This window comes from Phyllobates terribilis, unplaced genomic scaffold (assembly GCF_046119375.1).
Source record: "Phyllobates terribilis strain yellow unplaced genomic scaffold, ASM4611937v1 Scaffold_4__5_contigs__length_816908805, whole genome shotgun sequence".
NCBI classification, from domain to species: Eukaryota; Metazoa; Chordata; class Amphibia; order Anura; family Dendrobatidae; genus Phyllobates; species Phyllobates terribilis.
In genome coordinates, this window is record NW_027362764.1 from 620,119,466 (window position 1) to 620,142,954 (window position 23,489).

General features: G+C 40.7%; 1 protein-coding gene across 1 annotated transcript in view; it reads left to right on the plus strand.

The window, feature by feature from the left end:
• Positions 1-23,489, plus strand: part of XKR4 (XK related 4) — a 350,195-nt gene that overhangs the window by 249,202 nt on the left and 77,504 nt on the right. The window lies entirely within an intron of this gene.

The following is a 23,489-nucleotide window of genomic DNA, read 5'->3' on the forward strand; positions in this document are numbered from 1 at the left end:
CACCCTCTGCCTTCTATCCTTTAGCCAGTTAGCTACCCACTTGCAGACATTTTCCCCCAGCCCCATCATTCTCATTTTGTATACCAACCTATTATGTGGCACGCTATCGAACGCTTTTGAGAAGTCGAGATACACGACATCCACTGGTTCCCCCTGATCTACTCGAGAGCTAACCTCCTCGTAGAAGTCAATCAGGTTTGTTTGGCAGGAGCAATTCCTCATGAATCCATGTTGGTTCGGGATTAAAAGATTATTAGCATCAAGATGCTCCGTAATTGCCTCTTTAATGAAGCTTTCAAAAATTTTGCCCACAACGGACGTCAGACTCACCGGCCGATAGTTTCCGGCGTCACTTTTCGCTCCCTTTTTGAATATTGGCACTACATTCGCCTGTCGCCAATCAAGTGGTACAGACCCAGTCTCAACAGAGTCCTTAAATATAAGATATAACGGTCTGTCTATCACATTACTTAGTTCCCTTAGTACCCGTGGGTGTATGCCATCAGGTCCTGGTGATTTGTTTATTTTAATGTTACTGAGGCGTTTCTGTACCCCAGCTTGGGTTAGATTAGTCATACTTAGTGGAGGATTAAGCTTGTCACTTCTCATTTCGCCTGTTAGTTCTATTTCCTTTGTGAAAGTTGTCGAAAAAAATTATTTAATAGATTAGCTTTATCCTCATCTTTCTCTATGATTTTGCCTTCCTCACTTTTTATCGGTCCAATATTATCCGATTTAATCCTTTTACTATTTATATACGTAAAGAACAGTTTGGGATTTGATCTACTTTCCCTAGCAATACGTCTCTCTGTTTCCTCCTTCGCTATTTTTATTTGTTTTTTACAGGTTCTCGTTTTTGCCTTGTAACACATTAGTGCCTCCTTGCTGTTTTCCTGTTTTAATCTCTTGAATGCCTCTTTTTTGCTATTTAACGCCCCTTTTACGTTCTTGTTCAACCATATTGGTTTCCTCTTATTTCTGGCCCTTTTATTCCCATACGGTATATACCTCTCACACTGAGTATTCAGAATTCTTTTGAAGGTTTCCCATTTACTATTCGTATTCCTTTGATTAAGAACTTTGTCCCAGTCAATAAGTTGAAGGCTTTCTTTCAGCTGATCAAACTTCGCCCTCCTAAACTTTAATGTTTTAGTTGTTCCCTTATTGATAACCCTACTGAAGGGCATTTTGAAGTCGATAATATTATGGTCGCTATTACCTAGGTGCCCCCCTATCTGTACCTCAGTTATTCTATCAGGCCTATTAGTCAATATTAAGTCCAACACGGCCTTCCCTCTCGTTGGTTCCTGCACTAGTTGGGAGAGATAATTATCCTTAATATTTGTCAAGAACCTTTTTCCTTTCTGAGATCTACAGGTTTCTGTTTCCCAGTCAATATCCGGGTAGTTGAAGTCCCCCATTACAATCACTTCATTATGTTTTGCTACTTTGTCTATTTGTCCTAATAGCAGATTCTCATTCTCCTCTGTTATATTTGGTGGCTTATAGCAGACCCCCAGTAATATTTTATTATTATTTTTTGCCCCCTCTATCTCTACCCACATGGACTCGACCCCCTCTTCTCCCTCTCCTATATCTTCCCTTAGTCTGGGTTTTAGACATGACTTTACATATAAGCAGACTCCTCCGCCTTTCCCCTGTTTCCGGTCCCTTCTAAATAAACTATAATCTAATAAATTTACCGCCCAGTCGTAGCTATCGTCTAGCCAAGTCTCTGTTATACCTACGATGTCATACCTCTCCTCCGATATAAGCGCCTGCAGCTCATCTGCCTTATTGGTCAGGCTTCTTGCGTTGGTCAGCATGCAAGATAAAACTTTGGGGTTATTTAGCATCCTATTCTTCTCTAACGATCTAACTGTACTATCCCCACCCCCCTCTCCACCCTCATTATATTCACTTCTCCCCTTCCCCCTTGCTTGCCTCACATCCCACCTATTTCCTTGGTTCCCCCCCCCCCCCCCCGTCTCTATAATACAAATCCAGTTACAAATAACTCTATATGGGCTGGTTTGGAGTGCTGAGTAAAGCTACTAAGGCAGATAACATACAGTCACAAAGCTTTCATTGCTTACTGCACACCACATCATAGTAGAATCCTAATGTCCTCAAAGCACGTTTCGCTGTCTCTGCAGCTTCATCAGGACACGTATGTTAAAGACAGATCACATGTTCAGGATTTCTAAGCCCCTAAAACACCCCTGGAAAGTGATGTAATTGTGATGTTCCGTGAAATTTTAGAGCTCAGAAGGAGGATGGATTGTACAGAATGTCACAGGAAATAGGTCTTCCAGAAGCAAAATAGGTTATTTGTTGGGCTCATTTTCCTATTGGTTCCTATCCTTATAATCATAAAACAGCTGACTTGGCATTAGGCATTAAAAAGCAAACCAATCTTTACATATGATACAGACAAAGAATAGATAGATAGATATAAGAGAGCTTTTAGGCCATTTAGTTAAATTTATCCCCAGAAATACATATATTATTATTGTGCTTCTAAGATGTAGGTCCTGGAGAGACTCGGAGCATTTTCTGTTATATGTAAAGAAAAATCTGTTTTGAAAGTAAATATATTTATGCTAAATCTCTGGGGTCTCTTCCTAGAAAGAATCCAGTTTACATCACCAATTCATTATACAGTTCAATAACCACCATAATGCAGCCACACTGACGTTCCCTGAAGCTTCTTCTTAATGTGCTACATAGTTGATGAAAACCATTCACCTTGGTAGAAGAGAATTTGGGTTGATTCATTGTAATATTACACATAATGATTAGCTCACCTTACAAAGCACTGATCACAAGCATTTTACACCAGGCAAGGTTTTTGGTAGAAATATAATGGTATTGAATTAATTAAATGAATTATTTAGTGCACCATCGAGGTCACATGGCCGAACTGGCTGGAAAATAATGCAGGGGCGATTTAATTCTGTCATAGTGAAATTGACACCCGTGGAGCCTTTCATGCAGTCTTTACACCTTATAAGTCGTTGTTAGGTAACTGCAAATTAACATCATCCTTAAAACTAAGAAATGTAATAACTACAGCCTGGAAAATGTATCGGTCCCCTTTATATGTATCATGAGCAATTTTGAATGACTAGTCAATAGTAATAGCAATAAGAACATGTTGAAGGACGATTGATTACACGTAACTGTAAGAATTTGTGTTCATTTTACGCAAACAAAATCTTCTTGAATAGATAATGTTCTATGGAGAGATGAGTCACGAGAGGAATGCTATACATTATATCTAGTGTGAAGAAATATATCATCCTACAGTACAGACCAAAAGTTTGGACACACCTTTTCATTTAAAGATTTTTCTGTATTTTCATGACTATGAAAATTGTACATTCACACTGAAGGCATCAAAACTATGAATTAACACATGTGGAATTATATACTTAACAAAAAAGTGTGAAACAACTGAAAATATGTTTTATATTCTAGGTTCTTCAAAGTAGCCACCTTTTGCTTTGATGACTGCTTTGCACACTCTTGGCATTCTCTTGATGAGCTTCAAGAGGTAGTCACCGGAAATGGTCTTCCAACAATCTTGAAGGAGTTCCCAGAGATGCTTAGCACTTGTTGGCCCTTTTGCCATCACTCTGCGGTCCAGCTCACCCCAAACCATCTCGATTGGGTTCAGGTCTGGTGACTGTGAAGGCCAGGTCATCTGACGTAGCACCCCATCACTCTCCTTCTTGGTCAAATAGCCCTTACACAGCCTGGAGGTGTGTTTGGGGTCATTGTCCTGTTGAAAAATAAATGATGGTCCAACTAAACGCAAACCGGATGGAATAGCATGCTGCTGCAAGATGCTGGTTCAGTATGCCTTCAATTTTGAATAAATCCCCAACAGTGTCACCAGCAAAGCACCCCCACACCATCACACCTCCTCCTCCATGCTTCACGGTGGAAACCAGGGATGTAGAGTCCATCCGTTCACCTTTTCTGCGTCGCACAAAGACACGGTGGTTGGAACCAAAGATCTCAAATTTGGACTCATCAGACCAAAGCACAGATTTCCACTGGTCTAATGTCCATTCCTTGTGTTCTTTAGCCCAAACAAGTCTCTTCTGCTTGTTGCCTGTCCTTAGCAGTGGTTTCCTAGCAGCTATTTTACCATGAAGGCCTGCTGCACAAAGTCTTCTCTTAACAGTTGTTGTAGAGATGTGTCTGCTGCTAGAACTCTGCGTGGCATTGACCTGGTCTCTAATCTGAGCTGCTGTTAACCTGCGATTTCTGAGGCTGGTGACTTGGATAAACTTATCCTCAGAAGCAGAGGTGACTCTTGGTCTTACTTTCCTGGGGCGGTCCTCATGTGAGCCAGTTTCTTTGTAGCGCTTGATAATTTTTGCAACTGCACTTGGGGACACTTTCAAAGTTTTCCCAATTTTTTGCACTGACTGACCTTTATTTCTTAAAGTAATGATGGCCACTCGTTTTTCTTTACTTAGCTGCTTTTTTCTTGCCATAATACAAATTCTATTCTATTCAGTAGGACTATCAGCTGTGTATCCACCTGACTTCTGCACAACACAACTGATGGTCCCAACCCCATTTATAAGGCAAGAAATCCCACTTATTAAACCTGACAGGGCACACCTGTGAAGTGAAAACCATTTCCGGTGACTACCTCTTGAAGCTCATCAAGAGAATGCCAAGAATGTGCAAAGCAGTCATCGAAGCAAAAGGTGGCTACTTTGAAGAATCTAGAATATAAGACATATTTTCAGTTGTTTCACACTTTGTTGAGTATATAATTCCACATGTGTTAATTCATAGTTTTGATGCCTTCAGTGTGAATGTATAATTTTCATAGTCATGAAAATACAGAAAAATCTTTAAATGAAAAGGTGTGTCCAAACTTTTGGTCTGTACTGTATGTACAAGTGCAGGTAGGGTTTTGGTATGGGCTCAGTTTACTTTCTATTGTTGAAATGTTTTAGAAAATAGTCAAAGAAAATTTCCAATGTAGAGAGTCTCTTTGATTAGCAATGAGAATAGATTGTTGAGTCTTTCTAAGACAGTTTATCAAACACCCCAAAATACATCTAAGGGTTTTCCTCTTCTGGACAACTCCTTATTGATAACCAACATAAAGTAATACAAACACTATACTTACCTCCTCTCGGTAAGTATAGGCTCTTTTCTTCCGATCTGAGCCCTGTGTCCCCCGCTAGATACCTGATATTAATAATGAACTGTGTTTCTACGTCTCAGTCCAAACCGTGAAGGCTGCAGCCAATCAGCGGCCGCTAATTAGCTGCCGCAGTACTGTGGCATGTTTTTTGTGTCAGGTTTACCAACATGGGATACAGAGCTGAGATTGTAGACTCAGCGCCCGTCTGGCAATCCACTGGACCCTGTTGTAAGTCCATATCCATGTATAGAGGTTAAATGGTGCCTGGATTTCTCTGAAATCTGCCAGTCGGAGTGGCTTGTGCAAAGCCTGTCCTAGGTATCCTTTTTGAGCAAGTCGCCTTAGACAGATGTTAAAATGCAATTAAAATGCATTTATAAACACTCATTCATTAAAGCTGCCGAATACAGAAAGCATACTACCTACTTAATCTTTTGTTTTGAGACTGTCCAGCCGTAGTTCCTATATAGTTTCATAGTATAAGGCTAATTAGTCTCAAAATATTGTATATGTCCACTTGTACAGTGGAGGAAATAAGTATTTGATCCCTTGCTATTTTTGTAAGTTTGCCCACTGAAAAAGACATGAACAGTCTATAATTTTAAGAGTAGGTTTATTTTAACATTGAGAGATAGAATATCCCCCAAAAAATCAAGAAAATCACATTGTATAAATTAGATAACTTTTTTTGCATTTTGCAGTGAGAAATAAGTATTTGATTCCTCTGGCAAACAACACTTAATACTTGGTGGCAAAACCCTTGTTGGCAAGCACAGCAGTCAGACGTTTTTTGTAGTTGAGGGATGCGCACATGTCAGGAGGAATTTTGGTCCACTCCTCTTTGCAGATCATCTTGAAATCATTAAGATTTTGAGGCTGTCACTTGGCAACTCGGAGCTTCAACTCCCTCCATAAGTTTTCTATGGGATTAAGGTCTGGAGACTGGCTAGGCCACTCCATGACCTTACTGTGCTTCTTTCTGAGCCACTCCTTTGTTGCCTTGGCTGTATGTTTTGGGTCATTGTCTTGCTGGAAGACCCAGCCACGACCCATCTTACTGAGGGAAGGAGGTTTTGGCCAAAATCTCGCGATACATGTCCCCATCCATCTTCCCTTCAGTACGGTGCAGTCGTCATGTCCCCTTTGCAGAAAAGCACCCCCAAAGTATAATGTTTCCCCCACCATGCTTCATGGTTGGGATGATGTTCTTAGGGTTGTACTCATCCTTCTTCTTCCTCCAAACACGGTGAGTTGAGTTAATGCAAAAGAACTCCATTTTTGTCTCATCTAACCACAGCACCTTCACCCAATAACTCACAGAATCATCCAGGTGTTCATTGGCAAACTTCAGATGGACCTGCACATGTGCCTTCTTGAGCAGGGGGACCTTGCGGACACTGCAGGATTTTAAACCTTTAAGGCGTAATGTGTTACCAATGGTTTTCTTGGTGACTGTGGTCCCAGCTGCCTTGAGATCATTAACAAGTTCCCCCTGTGTAGTTTTAGGCTGATCTCTCACCTTCCTTATGATCAAGGATACCCCACGAGGTGAGATTTTGCATGGTGCCCAAGATCAATGTTGATTGACAGTCATTTTGTATTTCTTCCATTTTCTTACTATTGCACCAACAGTTGTCTCCTTCTCACCCAGCGTCTTACTTATGTTTTTGTAGCCCATTGCAGCTTTGTGCAGATCTATGATCTTGTCTCTGACATCCTTAGAAAGCTCTTTGGTCTTGCCCATGTTGTAGAGGCTAGAGTCTGACTGATCAATGGAGTCTCTGGACAGGAGTCTTTTATACAGGTGACTATGTAACACAGCTGTCTTTAATGCAGGTAACGAGTTGATTAGGAGCGTCTAACTGGTCTGTAGGAGCCAGAAGTCATAATGGTTTGTAGGGGATCAAATACTTATTTCTCACTGCAAAATGCAAATAAATTTATCTAATTTATACAATGTGATTTTCTTGATTTTTGGGGGGGATATTCTATCTCTCAATGTTAAAATGAACCTACCCTTAAAATTATAGACTGTTCATGTCTTTGTCAGTGGGCAAACTTACAAAAACAGCAAGGGATCAAATACTTATTTCCCCCACTGTATTTATTCTATTGTTGGCAGAGAGAGATGAATCAAATATATATCATTAAAGTTTATATTTTATTGTATCATTAAAAGAATGATCCTAGAATCAATGGCAGAGACCACCCTAACACACATATATAAAGTGCAAGTGCTCAAATAGCCAGTGCTCATATAAAAAGGTTCAATCTCACCCATATGTCTTGATGAGATATATCCCTCCAATATAACACAGCAGCAGAAACAGAGATATAAGAGGGTATGTTCTAAGTTAGCAATGTTGTGCCCTGTGTGTAGTTCCTGCCCTGACAAGACAGTACCCAAGTGTGGCACTTCCTAAAAAATACCCCAAATACATGTTGGGAGGGTGACATATATTTGGGGTATTTTTTAGGCAGTGCCACACTTGGGTACTGCCCTTGTCAGGGCAGGAGCTACACACAGGCCTTGACATACAACCTACCCCCTTATATCTCTGCTTCTGCCTCTGTGTTACCTTGGAGGGATCAAGACATATTGGTGAGATTTAACCTGTTTATATGAGCACTGGTTATTTGAGCACTTGCACTTTATATGGGTGTGTTCGGGTGGTCTCTGTTTGTCACTGATTCTAGGTTGATTCTTTTGGTATCATTAAAGGTTACATTTTATTGTATCTATTTGATTCACCTCTCTCTGCTGACAATAGAATAAATACAGGTGGACATATATTTTGAGACTAATTAGCCCTATACTATGAAACTATATAGGAACTATATCTGGACAGTCTCAAAACAAAAAATGAGGTAAGTAGTATGTTTTCTGTATTTGGCAGCATTAATGAATGAGTATTTATAAATGTATTTTAATTATATTGTAACGTCTGTCTAAGGCGACATGCTCAAAAAGGATACTTCGGACAGACTTTTCACAAGCCGCTCCAACTGGCAGATTCCAGAGAAACCCTGGCACCCTTTAACCCCTATACATGGATCTAGACTTACAACGGGGTCCAGTGGATTGCTACCTATGGAAGGGCTGCCGTCTGGAGGTGCAAACTAAAGGCAGGAATGATCGCGAAGCATAGTCAAAGCCAAGAAGTCGCGTAAAGGACAAAATCAGGATCCGTATGAATAGTCAGAAAATATAAGCAGAGGTCAAAACAAAGAGCAGTGAAACAACAAGGAACTAACAGAAGGACTGAACCAGAGAATCGCAAAACAATATTTGTCAGCTTCAGCAGTAAGCTGGAAGTTTTAGTAGGGTGTGGTGCTCTCCAATTCGCTTGATCAGGGAGCTGATAACTATGTGGACAACACACACCCCCTTCTGCCAGACTGGACGGCACTACAGGTACCAGTCACCCAAATCTAAGTGGCTGGGCCGAACCTACACCGTCCCGAGCTTCTGGTTCCAATGCTTCTTCTATCACCAGAGCTGCCCTCAGAATGAATATGGTGGGAGATGTGACATATACAGTGCTGCTCACCAGTATTGTCACCCCTTCATTTTTTTCATAGACTGTACAATATCTTCAGAAATAAATGGAAATGTACCAACGTTATATCCTCAGGATTTTTTAATTAGTGGTCCAAAGTGATAAAACAATAAAACATTGTTTTTCAACTTCCATGTTGCAATTTCAAAGAAAAAACAGAGTAAACAGCATGTGCAAGAAACAGAATAAACAGCATGTGCAGCAATAAAGGCACCCCTAATTAATGCTTGGTTGCACACCCTTTGGCATTGCTGACAGACTCCAAATGTTTCTTGTAGCCATCTTTAAGCTTCTTGCACTTCTCAGCTGGAATTTTCTTCCACTCTTCCTTTGCAGTTTGTTCAAGCTCTTGAATGTTTGCAGGGTTCTTTTTTCCAATGGCAGATTTCAGCCCAAGATTTTCTATGTGATTGAGGTCAGGACTCATTTCTGGCCATTTTAAAGCAGTCAATTTTTTCTTTTTCAACCATTCCATTGTACTTTTGCATGTGTGCTCTGGGTCATTGTCTTGCTTGAGGACCCATGTGACTCAAACCACGTTTTCTTACACTGGGTAGGACATTTCGCTCTAAAATCTCTTTATAATTCTCTGATTTCATGATTCCTGTTATACGGTCAAGGCCTCCAGTACCAGGCGCAGCAAAGCAGCCCCACAGCATTTTTGGATCCTCCACCATGCTTAACTGTTGGTAAGGTGTTCCTTCCCTTATCAATTTCATCTGTAAACAAGCTGTTAATTTACATTACCAAAAAGCTCTATTTTTGTTTCATCTGTCCACACAAAATTTTCCCAGGATGATTGTGGTTTGTCTAGGTACTCTTTGGCAAAGATCAGTCGTTCCTTTTTGTGTCTTTTCTTCAGTAAAGGTTTCTTCCTTGGCCTTCGCCCATAAACCTCTGCTTGGTTTAGTGTTCGGCGTATGGTACTTGTTGAAACCATGACCCCAGACTGTTCCAGTTTGGCCTTCAGGTCTATGGATGTTTGACGTGGTGTTTTTTCCACCATTCGCACCAACCTTCGAAGACATCTCTTGTCAATTTTCCTCTTTTCCCCATGTCCAGGGAGGTTCTTGCTTGGCAAACTTCTTAATAACATTGCGCAATGTTCAAGTTGGGATACCAAGGTCTTTGGAGGTGACCTTATACCCTTTGGAAGTCTTGTGTTTGCTAATAATAGCAGTTCTGATGTCCTCAGACAGCTCCTTTGTCTTCACCATTGTGACAAAGGAACAGAGCCTACCATGTGGTTTTTTAAATTCATGTCACATGGACACCGAAAATTAATCACAGGTGAGTCTCTTTTGTGAATTACCACAGGCGAGTCAAAATGTGTTTGCATACTAAATTAATGTAAAGGGTGCCAATACCAGTGACACAGCAAGATTTAGGTTTTTCTATTTTTTCCTCCCATTGTTTTTTGTTTTAAATTATTGTTTATAATTTGCTCTTTTGTGTTTAACACGAGGGCTCTATACAAAAAAACTTTCACTTGATTCATTTTTTTCAGAAGATATTCCACATTATGTACTTAAACTTCATGGGTGCCAATAACTATGAGCAGGACTGTATGCTCAGAGAATCATTGCAAAGAGCGGCTCCTGCTCTGGGGGCCTTACTCTGGCAATGAATTACATAGTTACCCATTTATTTGAATGTGCACCATGTGAAACAACATTGATCGAGGAGAGTCCTCTACAGTGGAAATGTGTGGCTGGATAAAACCTTCCCCTGTAATATCAGCTGTTTACTTGATCATTGGGAATGCTTTAATTCCCAATTAATGGCTCCAAAGTGGAAGACCATGATGCCAGTCTGCAAAGTAAAAACTATGTACTTTGACTGGACACCCTGCCCAAGCTGGTGTTTAATTCCATTACTGCATGGGGGCAAGGAGGCAACATTCCCAAATTAACTCTTGGGGGGGGGGGAGTGTTCTTAAAAATGGCCAATGAAAGGTCTGAAGCCCGACAGTAAGTTATGATCAGCTTTTTTAAAGCTCTAACAAGCTGTATTTTAAAGTCACCTACTAAAGTGATAAAAGAGATTCTATTTTCTTCTCATAAAGAGAGGAGAATTCCAATTTGCCGTTCACTTGAAATCAATATAACCACGAGATTTGTTTGCAGTTTTTTCCTGATTCTCTTTATCATGGTGAGGTGAAGGGCAGAGACACAAGACTGGAAGGAGAGGCTTCCATTTTACAGGAAAAAAAAGAAGGGTATTTGTATTCCTTGTGATAAAAAAGAGAAGTCATCAATGGATTGTGAAATACAGTCTTGAGCATATTGTCTTGAAACTATACCAATAGCTAAAATCAACTCACTGTGCGAGTGCAATACATCAGGTCTCAGGTAGTCACACAACCAACATTGTATCCGATGCTAAACCTAGGGAATGTGGATAAGCAATCAAACCTAAGTGTTATTTTTCCACTGTCCTGACAATCTGGCATATGTGAGGTCTGGTCACAATTATTCTGAAGACCTTACTTCTGTCTATACTCACAGGGAGGGACAACAACATGATGTGAACGATGCAATGCAATGTTTCCCTTAATTTTGTAGGGCTAGACGAAATTTTAAAAGCCAAACATGATTTAAATGGTTGTCAAGGGCTAATGTATTGATATCTATCCTTAGAACAGGTCATCAATATAGGATCAGTGATTGTCCTACACTAGACTCCTCCACTTTTAGCTGATACGAAGAGCCATGGCTGCCAGAAGTTCACAGTGAATAGACCTGGAACACCACAGCTCTGTACACTGCGTAGTGGCCGTTTTTGGGTACTGCAACTTAGATCACATTCACTTCAATAGGAGCTGAACTGCAGTGCATGGAGAATAGCCACTACACAATATACAGAGATGGGAAGTTCTGACGGCCCCCCACTGCAGAGCTGAGCACTGGGGATGCCGAGTATCACAACTCCACTTATCTGATATTGATGACCACTTCTAAGGGTAGATCATCGATATACTGGACCCAGACAAGCTCTTTATGGTGTAGTCTAAAAAATAAGCGAAGTGAAAGTCAATCAGTGACTTTTGGCTCCGGAGATATAAATCTGGTCTTGTGAGGAGTCTTATATAGTTGTACATAAGGGGATGTCTAACTTCTCAGGCCTTTAGATCATTTATATTTAGATTATAGCTATAATTTAGCTACATAAGTCACCATTGATAGTCATTATAGGTCATGAGGATAATTTCATAACAGGTTCCTGTGATTCTGTGGCTTACACAAATGTTACTTGGTAACGTCTGACTTGATATTTTCCTAGAAGATTAATTACCTGGTAACACATACTCCTGTGCATTTATTTCAGTGGCAACAAATCATGTCATGCAGACAACAAACAGATCTGTAGTCTATAGTGACCAGTCAGTCCCTTGATATATGTTTTTCTAGGACGGGAATAAAAATTAAGATGTTATCTACATGATATAGTTACATAATTCAGTGAATCTTAAGGTGCCCATACATCTTAGAAGCTCTTGGCGATTGTTCTTCATACTGCTATAAATACCCCCTCCCTCGTACAAGTAAACCCTCAGCTCAGTTAAGCTTTCATTTGTTTTCAATGGAGAGCGATGAGAAAGCCGCTGCCAGACATCTCTGGCAGTATCTTATCTCCACCAGGAACAAAAGAATCGGGCATCCGAGTTCAAGCCTTCCCATGCTTCAGGAGTCAGGAGTTCCTATAGGCATCAGATGGTCGGCCTATATTTGTGGGCTTTGTCTGACTTTGTTGTGTATCTCTAGGGACTTTTAGGCTATGTGCCCACAATGCAGATTTGAAACAGAAATTTCCTGAGCACTTCTGCATCTCCTTGGCAGAAAAAATGCATGCGTTTTTTCAGCGTTTGTACATGTGTTTATTCAGGCTTTTTTTTTTTTCAAGCGTTTTTCCAAGCGATTTTGAGCATCACTTGGAAAAGGGCTTCACAAGTTGGCCACACAATATAAATCCGTGCAACTGGCATGGATTTATATTGTGTGACCAACTTAGAGGAAATTTCTACTTCAAATGCTGCATCTAAAGTAAAAAAAAATGAATTAAAAAGTAAAAAGAAATAAAACCCTTATATTCACCTCTCCGGTGGTCCCCGGTCTCCTCCCGGCAGTGTCCTCTCTCCTCGGCGTCCCGCGGTGTACTGGCAGGACCTGCGGTGACGTCATTTATTCAGCTGATGGTCACGCGACCATCACCTGACCACTGACGTCAGCGGTCGTGTGACCATCAGCTGACTAAATGACGTCACCGCAGGTCCTGACAGTACACTGCAGGACGCTTAGGAGAGAGGACGCTGCCGGGAGGAGACTGGGGGCTGCCGGAGAGGTGACTATGAATAATTGTTTTTTATTTTTTACTTTATAATTCTCTTTTTACTTGCGGGTACGATGGTAACTGGGTCGGATGAGAGTCTCCTCTTCTCCAAACCCGGGTACCATCCGTGCATTGAACTGCATAACATCCGCATGCGGATATTATGCGGTTCAATGCAAGTCAATGAGCGTGATTTACAAGTCAAATTGATTGTGCTGCGGATTTTTCCACAATGATAATCCACAGCGGAAATTTATGCAGCATGTGCACAGCACATGCAGATTATCATTGGGAAACATCCCAGACCTCTTACCAAACGATTTTAATGCGTTTCCGTGGCGGAAATGCCACCGCGGAAACACATTAAATCCGCATCGTGGGCACTCAGCCTTAGGTTGCCCTTTTGATCCAAAGGAAGGTATACATTTACATAGGACATGGGCCACTCTGCCGTAAAATAAAAAAATTCCATTGGTCAGACTGAGATACATCTGTATAAATCTTTTTGGTTTTAAGAAATCAACTTATTTTAACTAAGATGCACTATGGAAGCTTACAGTAAAGAAGCCTTGTCGCTTTGAGAGATTAAAGGGGTATTTCCATCTCCAAGATTAAATCCAAATATGTAGTGGGTGTAATAATAATAATATTAGCAAATACTTCCAGTTAGAAATGTAGTATAGTTTTTCTGATTCGCTATGTCTCTTTCTTCATGTGCAGTCATTGCAGGACTTTAGGTATCCATGATTACGACCACCGATATAGTGACAGTAAGCTAGTTGTTAGTGGTCATAACCATGGATACCTAAGGTCCTGCAATGAGGAAAAAGACATAGCGAATCAGAAAAACTATAGTACATTTTTAACTGGAGATATTTGCCAATGTTATTATTGTTACACCTTCTACATATTGGGATAGGAGCTTGGAGATGGGAATACCCCCTTTAAACCCATTTTTTCCAGCTAGTGACAGTGTTCCTTTGTCTTTTAATGGGAATAGCTGTTATTTTTTGTTGAGCCATTTATATATGACTACATATTAAAGCACCACACTCCATTGTTTCTTTTTTTATTGCAGTGCTGGAGTGGCGCTACTAACGTGAGTTCCCTGCACCTAATCTTATACTCATCTGCCCCTATCTTCAGTTCTTCCCAGCACCGCTTAGGTCCCGTGTCACTATCTTGTGACAAGCAAGCTTCTGACAAGCTCTGATTGTAAGTCTATGAGATTCTCGTTCTGGCCTCGTTCTGGCTCTCATAGACTAACATTGAGTTGTGACTTTATTGGAGCGATTCGGCAGGTCTGCTGGAGTGTGACCAAAGTAACACGGATTAAAGGTGAAGACGGCAGCTTCTAAGTATAACACTAGGGGCAGGGAGCTTTGATTCGTAGCAGCACTCCAGTCCTGCAATAAAAAAATGCAGGAGTGATGCTTTTCGAGACTAAATACATTTAATTAGCTTCTCATAACTGTCACTTTCTGTGACCTTTTTCAGTTGTCTTATTTTTTTTGTGCTTTTTCCTTGGTTCTGAATATCTGCAGTATGTGTATTGTGACAAAGTCACTGGCAGAATACTGGAGGGGAGATGTGTGTCAATGAGGCTGTTAGCCTCGGTGATGTGAAACGTGGAAGTTTCTCCTGCATAGTAGGTGCAGAGAGAGTTAAACATAAACAGCCATCTAAAAATGGCATGTTTTATAGGTGGATGGCTATAGTGCGGGCAGGAGGCCATCCACCATATCTCCACCCCAGGGTGTGGTCTGGGGTTTAAATAGCCAGCCTTTTCTCTCAGGTGGTGTTCAGTGTGTGGAAGTTAGCTCCTGAGAGAGAGGAGCTTGTGTCTGTGTGCTAAACTGGACCATGTGCTATTGCTAACCCTGAGTTGCCAGACCTCAGCTGAAGTAAGGACTGTTCTGTACCTTATTCCTTTTTGTTTCCTGTTATGCCAGAAAGGCTATGTTTATGTTTTGCACTTGGCCGTGGTTTATGCTGCTATTATTATTCTCCATGTCATTACGAGTTCGTAGACACCAAACATGTATAGGTTCTTTTTTATTTAAGTGGTGAAAAAAAATTCCAAAGTTTGGTAAAAAAAAAAAATAATGGAGCCATTTTCCAAAACCCGTAGCATCTCCATTTTTCGGGATCTGGGGCCGGGTGTGGGATTATTTTTTGCGCACCGAGCTGAAGTTTTTATTGCTACCATTTTGGGGTAGATCCGATGTTTTGATCGCCTGTCATTGCATTTTATTACAATGTTGCGGCGACCAAAAAACGTAATTCTGGCGTTTAGAATTTTTTTCTCGTTACGCCGCTTACCAATCGGATTAATCCTTTTTTTATATTGATACATCGGGCGATTCTGAGCGCGGCGATACCAAATATGTGTATGTGTGTTTTTTTTTTATTATTTTATTTTGAATGGGGCGAAAGGGGGGTGATTTAAACTTTTATATTTTTTTAATATTTTTAAAAACATTTTTTTTTCACTTTTTGCTTGCTTCAATGGTCGCCATAGGAGGCTAGAAGCAGCACTTGTCTGGTCGCCTCTGCTAAATACAGATGATCAGCAGATCACCTGTATGTAGCAGAAATGGTCCTGTGCTATGAGCGCCGACCACTAGGTGGCGCTCATAGCGACCAGCTCATGACAACCACTGGAGTCTGCTGCAGACCCAGGGTTGTCATGCCCACCCATCGGTGACCCGCGATCACGTGATGGGGTCACAGATGGGCGGGGTAAGTGACGTGTTTCCAGCGCGGTGCTGTTAAATGCCGCTGTCAGAGATTGACAGCGGCATTTAACATGTTAACAGCCGCGGGTGGATCGCGATTCCACCCGCGGCTGTTGCGGTCACATGTCAGTGGTAATAATCAGCTGACATGTGCCTGGTTCAGTGCGGGCTCAGCGCCGGAGCCCTCACTGAACCGGGGGATTACAGCCTGTGCGTACTAATACAGCACAGGCTGTAAAGTGGTTAAACACATCACTCACCAGTTTTCGGACTAAATATATTTCTAATGGTGCTATTGACATGAAAGTCTCACGAGATGTTGGTATCAACCCATCCAATCCACATCGGCAAAGAAGTCAAGCCATGGATATTCATAAATTAAGTTATGTGTAATAATAAGAAATGACACTGAAAAAAGTATTGGACACGCTTACTGAAATTTATGTAATATTTTGTACAAAAGCCTTTGTTGGTGATGACAGCTTCAAGACACATCCTGTATGGAGAAACTAGTCACATGCATTGCTCAGGTGTGATTTTGGCTCATTCTTCCACACAAACACTCTTCAAATCCTGAAGGTTCTCTGAGCTCATTCTGTGAACTCTGAACTTTAGTTCTTTCCATACATTTCTATTGGATTCAGGTCAGGGGATTGGCTGGGCCATTCTAGCAGATTTATTTTCTTTTTCTGAAACCAATGGGGAGTTTCCTTGGCTGTGTGTTTTGGGATCATTGTCTTGCTGAAATGTCCACCCTTGTTTCATCTTCATCATCCTGGTAGATGTCAGCAGATTTTTATCAAGAATGTCTCAGTACATTTGTCCATTCATCCATCCTTCAATTACATGAAGTTTGTCAGTGGCTTATGATGAAAAATAGCCCCACACCATGATGTTCCCACCTCCAAACTTCACTGTTGATATGGTGTTTTTGCGGTGATAAGCCGTGCCTTTTGGCCTCCAAACATGCTGTATATTATGACATCCAAAGAGTTAAATTTTGGTCTCATCTGACCAGGCTATATTCTCCCAGTAAACTGAACTTTAAACGCACTTGAACATGCTTTTTGTTCAGCAATGGAGTCTTGCGTGGTGAGCGTTCATACAGGCCATGGAGACTGAGTTACTTATAGTTTTCTTTGAAACAGTTGTACCCACTGATTACAGGTCTTTCTGTAGCCCTCCACAGGTGGTCCTTGACTCTTGGACAACTCTTCTGATAATTCTTTTTACTCCTCTGTCTAAATCATGTGGAGAGCACCTGGTCATGGACTGTATATGGTGAAATTATGTTCTTTCCACTTCCGGATCATGGTCCCCACAGTGCTCACTGGAACCTTCAGTAGTTTAGAAATTCTTCTGTAACCAATGCCATCAGTATGTTTTGCAACAATAAGGTTGTGACGGTCTTGAGACAACTCACTGTTTTTACCCATCATGAGATGTTTCTTGTGTGGCACCTTGGTAATGAGAATTTTTTTTATAGGTCATCAGTTGAACTAGCTGATATTATTTTTCACTAAGTTGCAGAATTGCCAGATTTCAGCTGGAGTCATGACTTTCCATGGCTTTTTGCACCTCTCTTTCTTCATGTTCAATACTTATTTGCTGTGTCATTTCTCATTATTACAAATAACTTAGTTTATGGACATCTATTATTTGATTTCCTGCCTGTGTGAATTGCATGGGTTGTTACCGACATCTGGTGAGAATTTCATGCCAATAGCATGTTTAGAAATATATATACTTAGAAAATTGGTGACGTGTTCAATACTTATTTCACCCGATGTATGTATATATATATATATATATATATATATATACACAGTGCTGGCCAAAAGTATTGGCACCCCTGCAATTCTGTCAGATAATACTCAGTTTCTTCCTGAAAATGATTGCAATCACAAATTCTTTGGTATTATTATCTTCATTTAATTTGTCTTCAATGAAAAAAACACAAAAAGAATTGTCCTAAAGCCAAATTGGATATAATTCCACACCAAACCTAAAAAAGGGGGTGGACAAAAGTATTGGCACCCTTTGAAAAATGATGTGATTCTTCTCTAATTCGTGTAATTAACAGCACCTGTAACTTACCTGTGGCACCTAACAGGTGTTGGCAATAACTAAATCACACTTGCAGCCAGTTAACATGGATTAAAGTTGACTCAACCTCTGTCCTGTGTCCTTGTGTGTACCACATTGAGCATGGAGAAAAGAAAGAAGACCAAAGAACTGTCTGAGGACTTGAGAAACAAAATTGTGAGGAAGCATGAGCAATCTCAAGGCTACAAGTCCATCTCCAAAGACCTGAATGTTCCTGTGTCTTCCGTGCGCAGTGTCATCAAGACACTGCCCAGCACTGTATATATATATACATACATACACACAGTGGGGGGAAATAATTATTTGATCTCTTGCTGTTTTTGTAAGTTTGCCCACTGACAAAGATATGAACAGTCTTATAATTTTAAGGGTAGGTTAATTTTAACATTGAGAGTTAGAATATCCTCAAAAAAAATCAAGAAAATCACATTGTATAAAGATAAATTTATTTGCATTTTGCAGTGAGAAATAAGTATTTGATCCCCTACAAACCATTATAAGTTCTGGCTCCTACAGACCAGTTAGATGCTCCTAATCAACTCGTTACCTGCATTAAAGACAGTTGTCTTACATAGTCACCTGTATAAAAGACTCCTGTCCACAGACTCAATTAATCAGTCAGACTCTAACCTCTACAACATGGGCAAGACCAAAGAGCTTTCTAAGGATGTCAGGGACAAGATCATAGACTTGCACAAAGCTGCAATGGGCTACAAAACCATAAGTAAGATGCTGGGTGAGAAGGAGACAACTGTTGGTGCAATAGTAAGAAAATGGAAGAAATACAAAATGACTGTCAATCGACATCGATCTGGGGCATCATGCAAAATCTCACCTCGTGGAGTATCCTTGATCATGAGGAAGGTGAGAGATCAGTCTAAACTACACAGGGGGAACTTGTTAATGATCTCAAGGCAGCTGGGACCACAGTCACCAAGAAAACCATTGGTAACACATTACGCCTTAAAGGTTTAAAATCTTGCAGTGCCCGCAAGGTCCCCCTGCTCAAGAAGGTACATGTGCAGGCCCGTCTGAAGTTTGCCAATGAACACCTGGATGATTCTGTGAGTTATTGGGAGAAGGTGCTGTGGTCAGATGAGACAAAAATTGAGCTCTTAGGCATTAACTCAACTCGCCGTGTTTGGAGGAAGAAGAAGGACGAGTACAACCCTAAGAACATCGTCCCAACCGTGAAGCCTGGTAAGGGAAACATTATGCTTTGGGGGTACTTTTCTGCAAAGGGGACATGACGACTGCACCGTACTGAAGGGAAGATGGATGGGGTCATGTAGCACGAGATTTTGGCCAACAACCCCCTTCCCTCAGTAGACCATTGAAGATGGGTTGTGGCTGGGTCTTCCAGAAAGACAATGACCCAAAAAATACAACCAAGGCAACAAAGGAGTGGCTTAAAAAGAAGCACAGTAAGGTCATGGTGTGGCCTAGCCAGTCTCCAGATCTTAATCCCATAGAAAACTTATGGAGGGACTTGAAGCTCCGAGTTGCCAAGCGACAGCCTCAAAATCTTAATGATTTAGAGATGATCTGCAAAGAGGAGTGGACCAAAATTCCTCCTGACATGTGCGCAACCTTCATTATCAACTACAAAAAAAAGTCTGACTGCTGTGCTTGTCAACAAGGGTTTTGCCACCAAATATTAAGTGTTGTTTGCCAGAGGGATCAAATACTTATTTCTCACTGCAAAATGCAAATAAATTTATCTAATTTATACAATGTGATTTTCTTGATTTTTTGGATATTCTATCTCTCAATGTTAAAATTAACCTATCCTTAAAATTATAGACTGTTCATGTCTTTGTCAGTGGGCAAACTTACAAAAACAGCAAGAGATCAAATAATTATTTCCCCCACTGTATATATATGTACATATAAACATATACACCTATTCATGTTTCTATGTATATAAGTGTATCCATCTGATCTTCTGGTGCACGTGGGTAACACTGAATAAACTAATAAACCAGAGCCTTGGTGGTCCTGATGATGTTGGATTTGCAGAATGTTATTGTACATCTCATTTTCAGTTCATAGACGTAGAATATCACTAGTAAAAATATATCAATATATCATTTTAGTCTGCTACTGCCATTAGTAAATAGTTTCAAGGGTTGATATGAATTTTTCTAAGAAGGCTGAAAAAGTAAAAAGCGTTCCTATTAAATGTCGGAAATTTGCATATGCCAATTGGATTATGATTTTGTTGGAATTCAAGTCACAACATCCTCTACCTGAAAACATTTAAAAATCTGAGAGTGCTGAACGCACATTCCCTGTGGGATATTTGCCTGTTACAAATCATCAACCAAATCCATTTACGGCTTGAAAAATTCTTGCCCGAAGTGTTTTGTTTGGGTTTTATCAACTTATTTGCATTTATCTTCCTGAAATTATACTTTACTCACATGCTACTTTTATACAGCAGCTCATGGCAGTACAGAGACTCAAAATATCCGTGTCATTAAAAGCATATAAGCAATTATACTAAAATATGCCAAAATTATATATATATATATATTTACATGGAATAAACTATGTGAGCCTTAACGTTACATTAGCATTAACTCCTTTCTTTACTTCTCTTCTGGAAACCCTTGCCATTAGATTTAGAAACACGGTTGCAGGGATTTGCATTCACTCAGCAACAGGACCAAGGGTGAAGTCATTTACAGGAACTGTTGAGAGATGAAGCCTGGCTTGGAAGTTGTTCTTGTTCATTCCAAAGGTGCTTAATTGGGTTAAAGTTGGGAATTGCAAGGCAGCAATTAAAGTTCCTAAAAGTATAATAGAAGGGTATGTCCATTACTGAGGGTGAAGTGGCCCCGCATAATCAGTCACAGCAACCTCTCAGTATAGGGTCCTCACATTTTGTTGTTTTCAAACTCAAATACAGAGAGGGCAAAAATAAAAAACCCAGACCTACTGCCAGTTTCTGGAAGGCAACTTCTTCAAGCAGTGGTACAGGAAGAAGTCAGTATCGTTCAAGAAAAACATGATTTTCATGCAGGACAATGCTCCATCACATGCATCCAACTACTCCACAGCGTGACTGGCCAGTAAAGGTCTAAAAGAAGAAAAAATAATGACATGGTCCCCTTGGTCACCTGATCTGAACCCCATAGAGAACCTGTGGTCCATCATAAAATGTGACATCTACAGGGAGGGAAAACAGTACACCTCTTGGAACAGTGTCTGGGAGGCTGTGGTGGCTGCTGCACGCAATGTTGATCGAAAACAGATCAAGCAACTGACAGAAACTATGGATGGAAGGCTGTTGAGTGTCATCATGAAGAAAGATGGCTATATTGATCACTAATTTTTTGTTTTTTGTTTTTGCATGTCAGAAATGTTTATTTTTAAATTTTGTGCACTGATATTGGTTTACCTGGTGAAAATAAACAAGTGAGATGGGATTATATTTGTTTTTTATTAAGTTGCCTAATAATTCTGCACAGTAATAGTTACCTGCACAAACAGATATCCTCCTAAGATAGCCAAATCTATAAAAAAAAAACACTCCAACTTCCAAAAATATTAAGCTTGGATATTTATGAGTCTTTTGGGTTGATTGAGAACATAGGTGTTGTTGATCAATAATAAAAATAATCCTCTAAAATACAATTTGCCTAATAATTCTGCACACGGTGTATAATAGTCCTCCACACAGTATGATGGCCCCACATAGTCCTCCATTCAGTATAACGGGGGGCGGTGCCTGCGTCGCAGGCCAAATATAATCAACCCGCGGGCCAGATTTGTCCCGCGTGCCAGTGTTTGACATGTGTGGTCTAGGGCATTGGTCCCCAACCTTTCTTACCTTGAGAGCCACATTCAGCTCTGAGAGATAGTCACGAGCCACATCCTGCACCGCACTCCCACACAGTAGTAAAACTCAGAGACACTCATTACCAGTAAAATAATAGCTAAAGCTTCTCCATACAAAGCACACTGAGGACATGTGCCCCCTATTCTTCTAGGCGGTATACTTACATTCAGGGGTTCCCACCTTACTCCCATTTGGTAATCTCGCATTAGGCACTTCCCCCACACTACTGCATCCAGCTTCAAGCACCACTCCACCTGGCAGCTTAGCATATTTTTGTTCTCTCCTCCTCACCAGTATGTGCACATCCAGATCTGCTCTTCTGTGTGGTGCTGCTCACACAAGTCACCCTCTCGAGCCCTGCTATTCATAGCTGTTTGTTAGACCTGGTGCTAATGCACCAAGCTGGTAGTCAGCCACGACCCACACATCATGAGCTCGCGAGCCACATGGGGCTCCCAAGTCACAGGTTCTGGATCCCTCATCTAGGGAATCTAACAGACCTTTTAACCTCCGTCACAAAACTGTCCTCTAGTGCATATTTGGTCTGGAAATGTTCTCCTTCCTTCTATCAGCCTCATATTCGTCTGGTGGATATACATTATTTATAGCGGAGACATTCCATGAATCTCTGGGTCATATCTGCTCCCACTACCTTAGAGATTCAGTTTGGTACCACTTTCCTGCAAATTAATACAGATCTCTAATTGGGCACCTCATTCATTGGCCTCTCTCATTTTCATCATGCAGAGTGGATCTTTTAGCAAAATAGCATGAATTTCCAGAATTACTAAAATTTATTATTAAAGAATAACTACACTTTTAGATTTTTTTTGACATTGAGACATGTTTTAAGTTTTGATTGGTAGGGGTCTGTGTGTTAAGACCCCCTACTAATTGTTAAATGAAGGAGCAGAAGTGCTTGGCTGAGCACAGCTCTCCTCTGATACTGAAGATGGGCTCAATGGAAAGTCCATGGAATGTGTCTTCAGTCTCGGAGGAGAGCAATGCTCGGCAGAGTGCTTCTGCTTGTTCACTTTAATGATCACTGGGGGGCTCAGAACCCAAGACCTCTCCAATCAAAACTACTGACATGTTTCTATGACACGTCAAAAAAATGTTTAGAATTGAAGTTATACTTGAACTCTTGCTGCTAGTGATATAGGAACCCCTCTCCCAGGCACCCGGGATGTGTGAGCCCACGGTCAAACATTTATTACAGTATTATATGTTTCTAGAAGCTTTTATTCTGTGATTCTCATTTTTCCACCGTACGCAAGCTGTGCTTTTAGAACAAACCAGTGCAGATCTCAAGGTGAAGGGGCAAAGGCCTTGGACACTGGAAGGAAAAATGAACATGCTGAGTAATAATGTAAGAAGGACACACAAGCCAAGCTCGTCTACTATAGCTCCACGTTCGGTATGGTTCACCCCTGCCCCCATACTACATGCCGGCACTGATAACCACTGGGTCACTATTCACCGCATTTCTTTACGGATTGTTCATTTTCTGTCCGCTGTTGAGCAGAATATGGAGTTGTATAGCTCCTTATTATGTACATGACTGAATCACACCATAGTGCGCAGAGATATGAAAACACTTTTTTTCCCCTTTTCCTTTTAACATCTCCACTAAAGACTTACATTCATGTGCGCTAGAGCAAAATGAAAAGACAAATTTAATATAGTGCGCTTCTTTCAGAGATTAAAGCTCCTTCAAAGGCAGCTGTACAGAATCA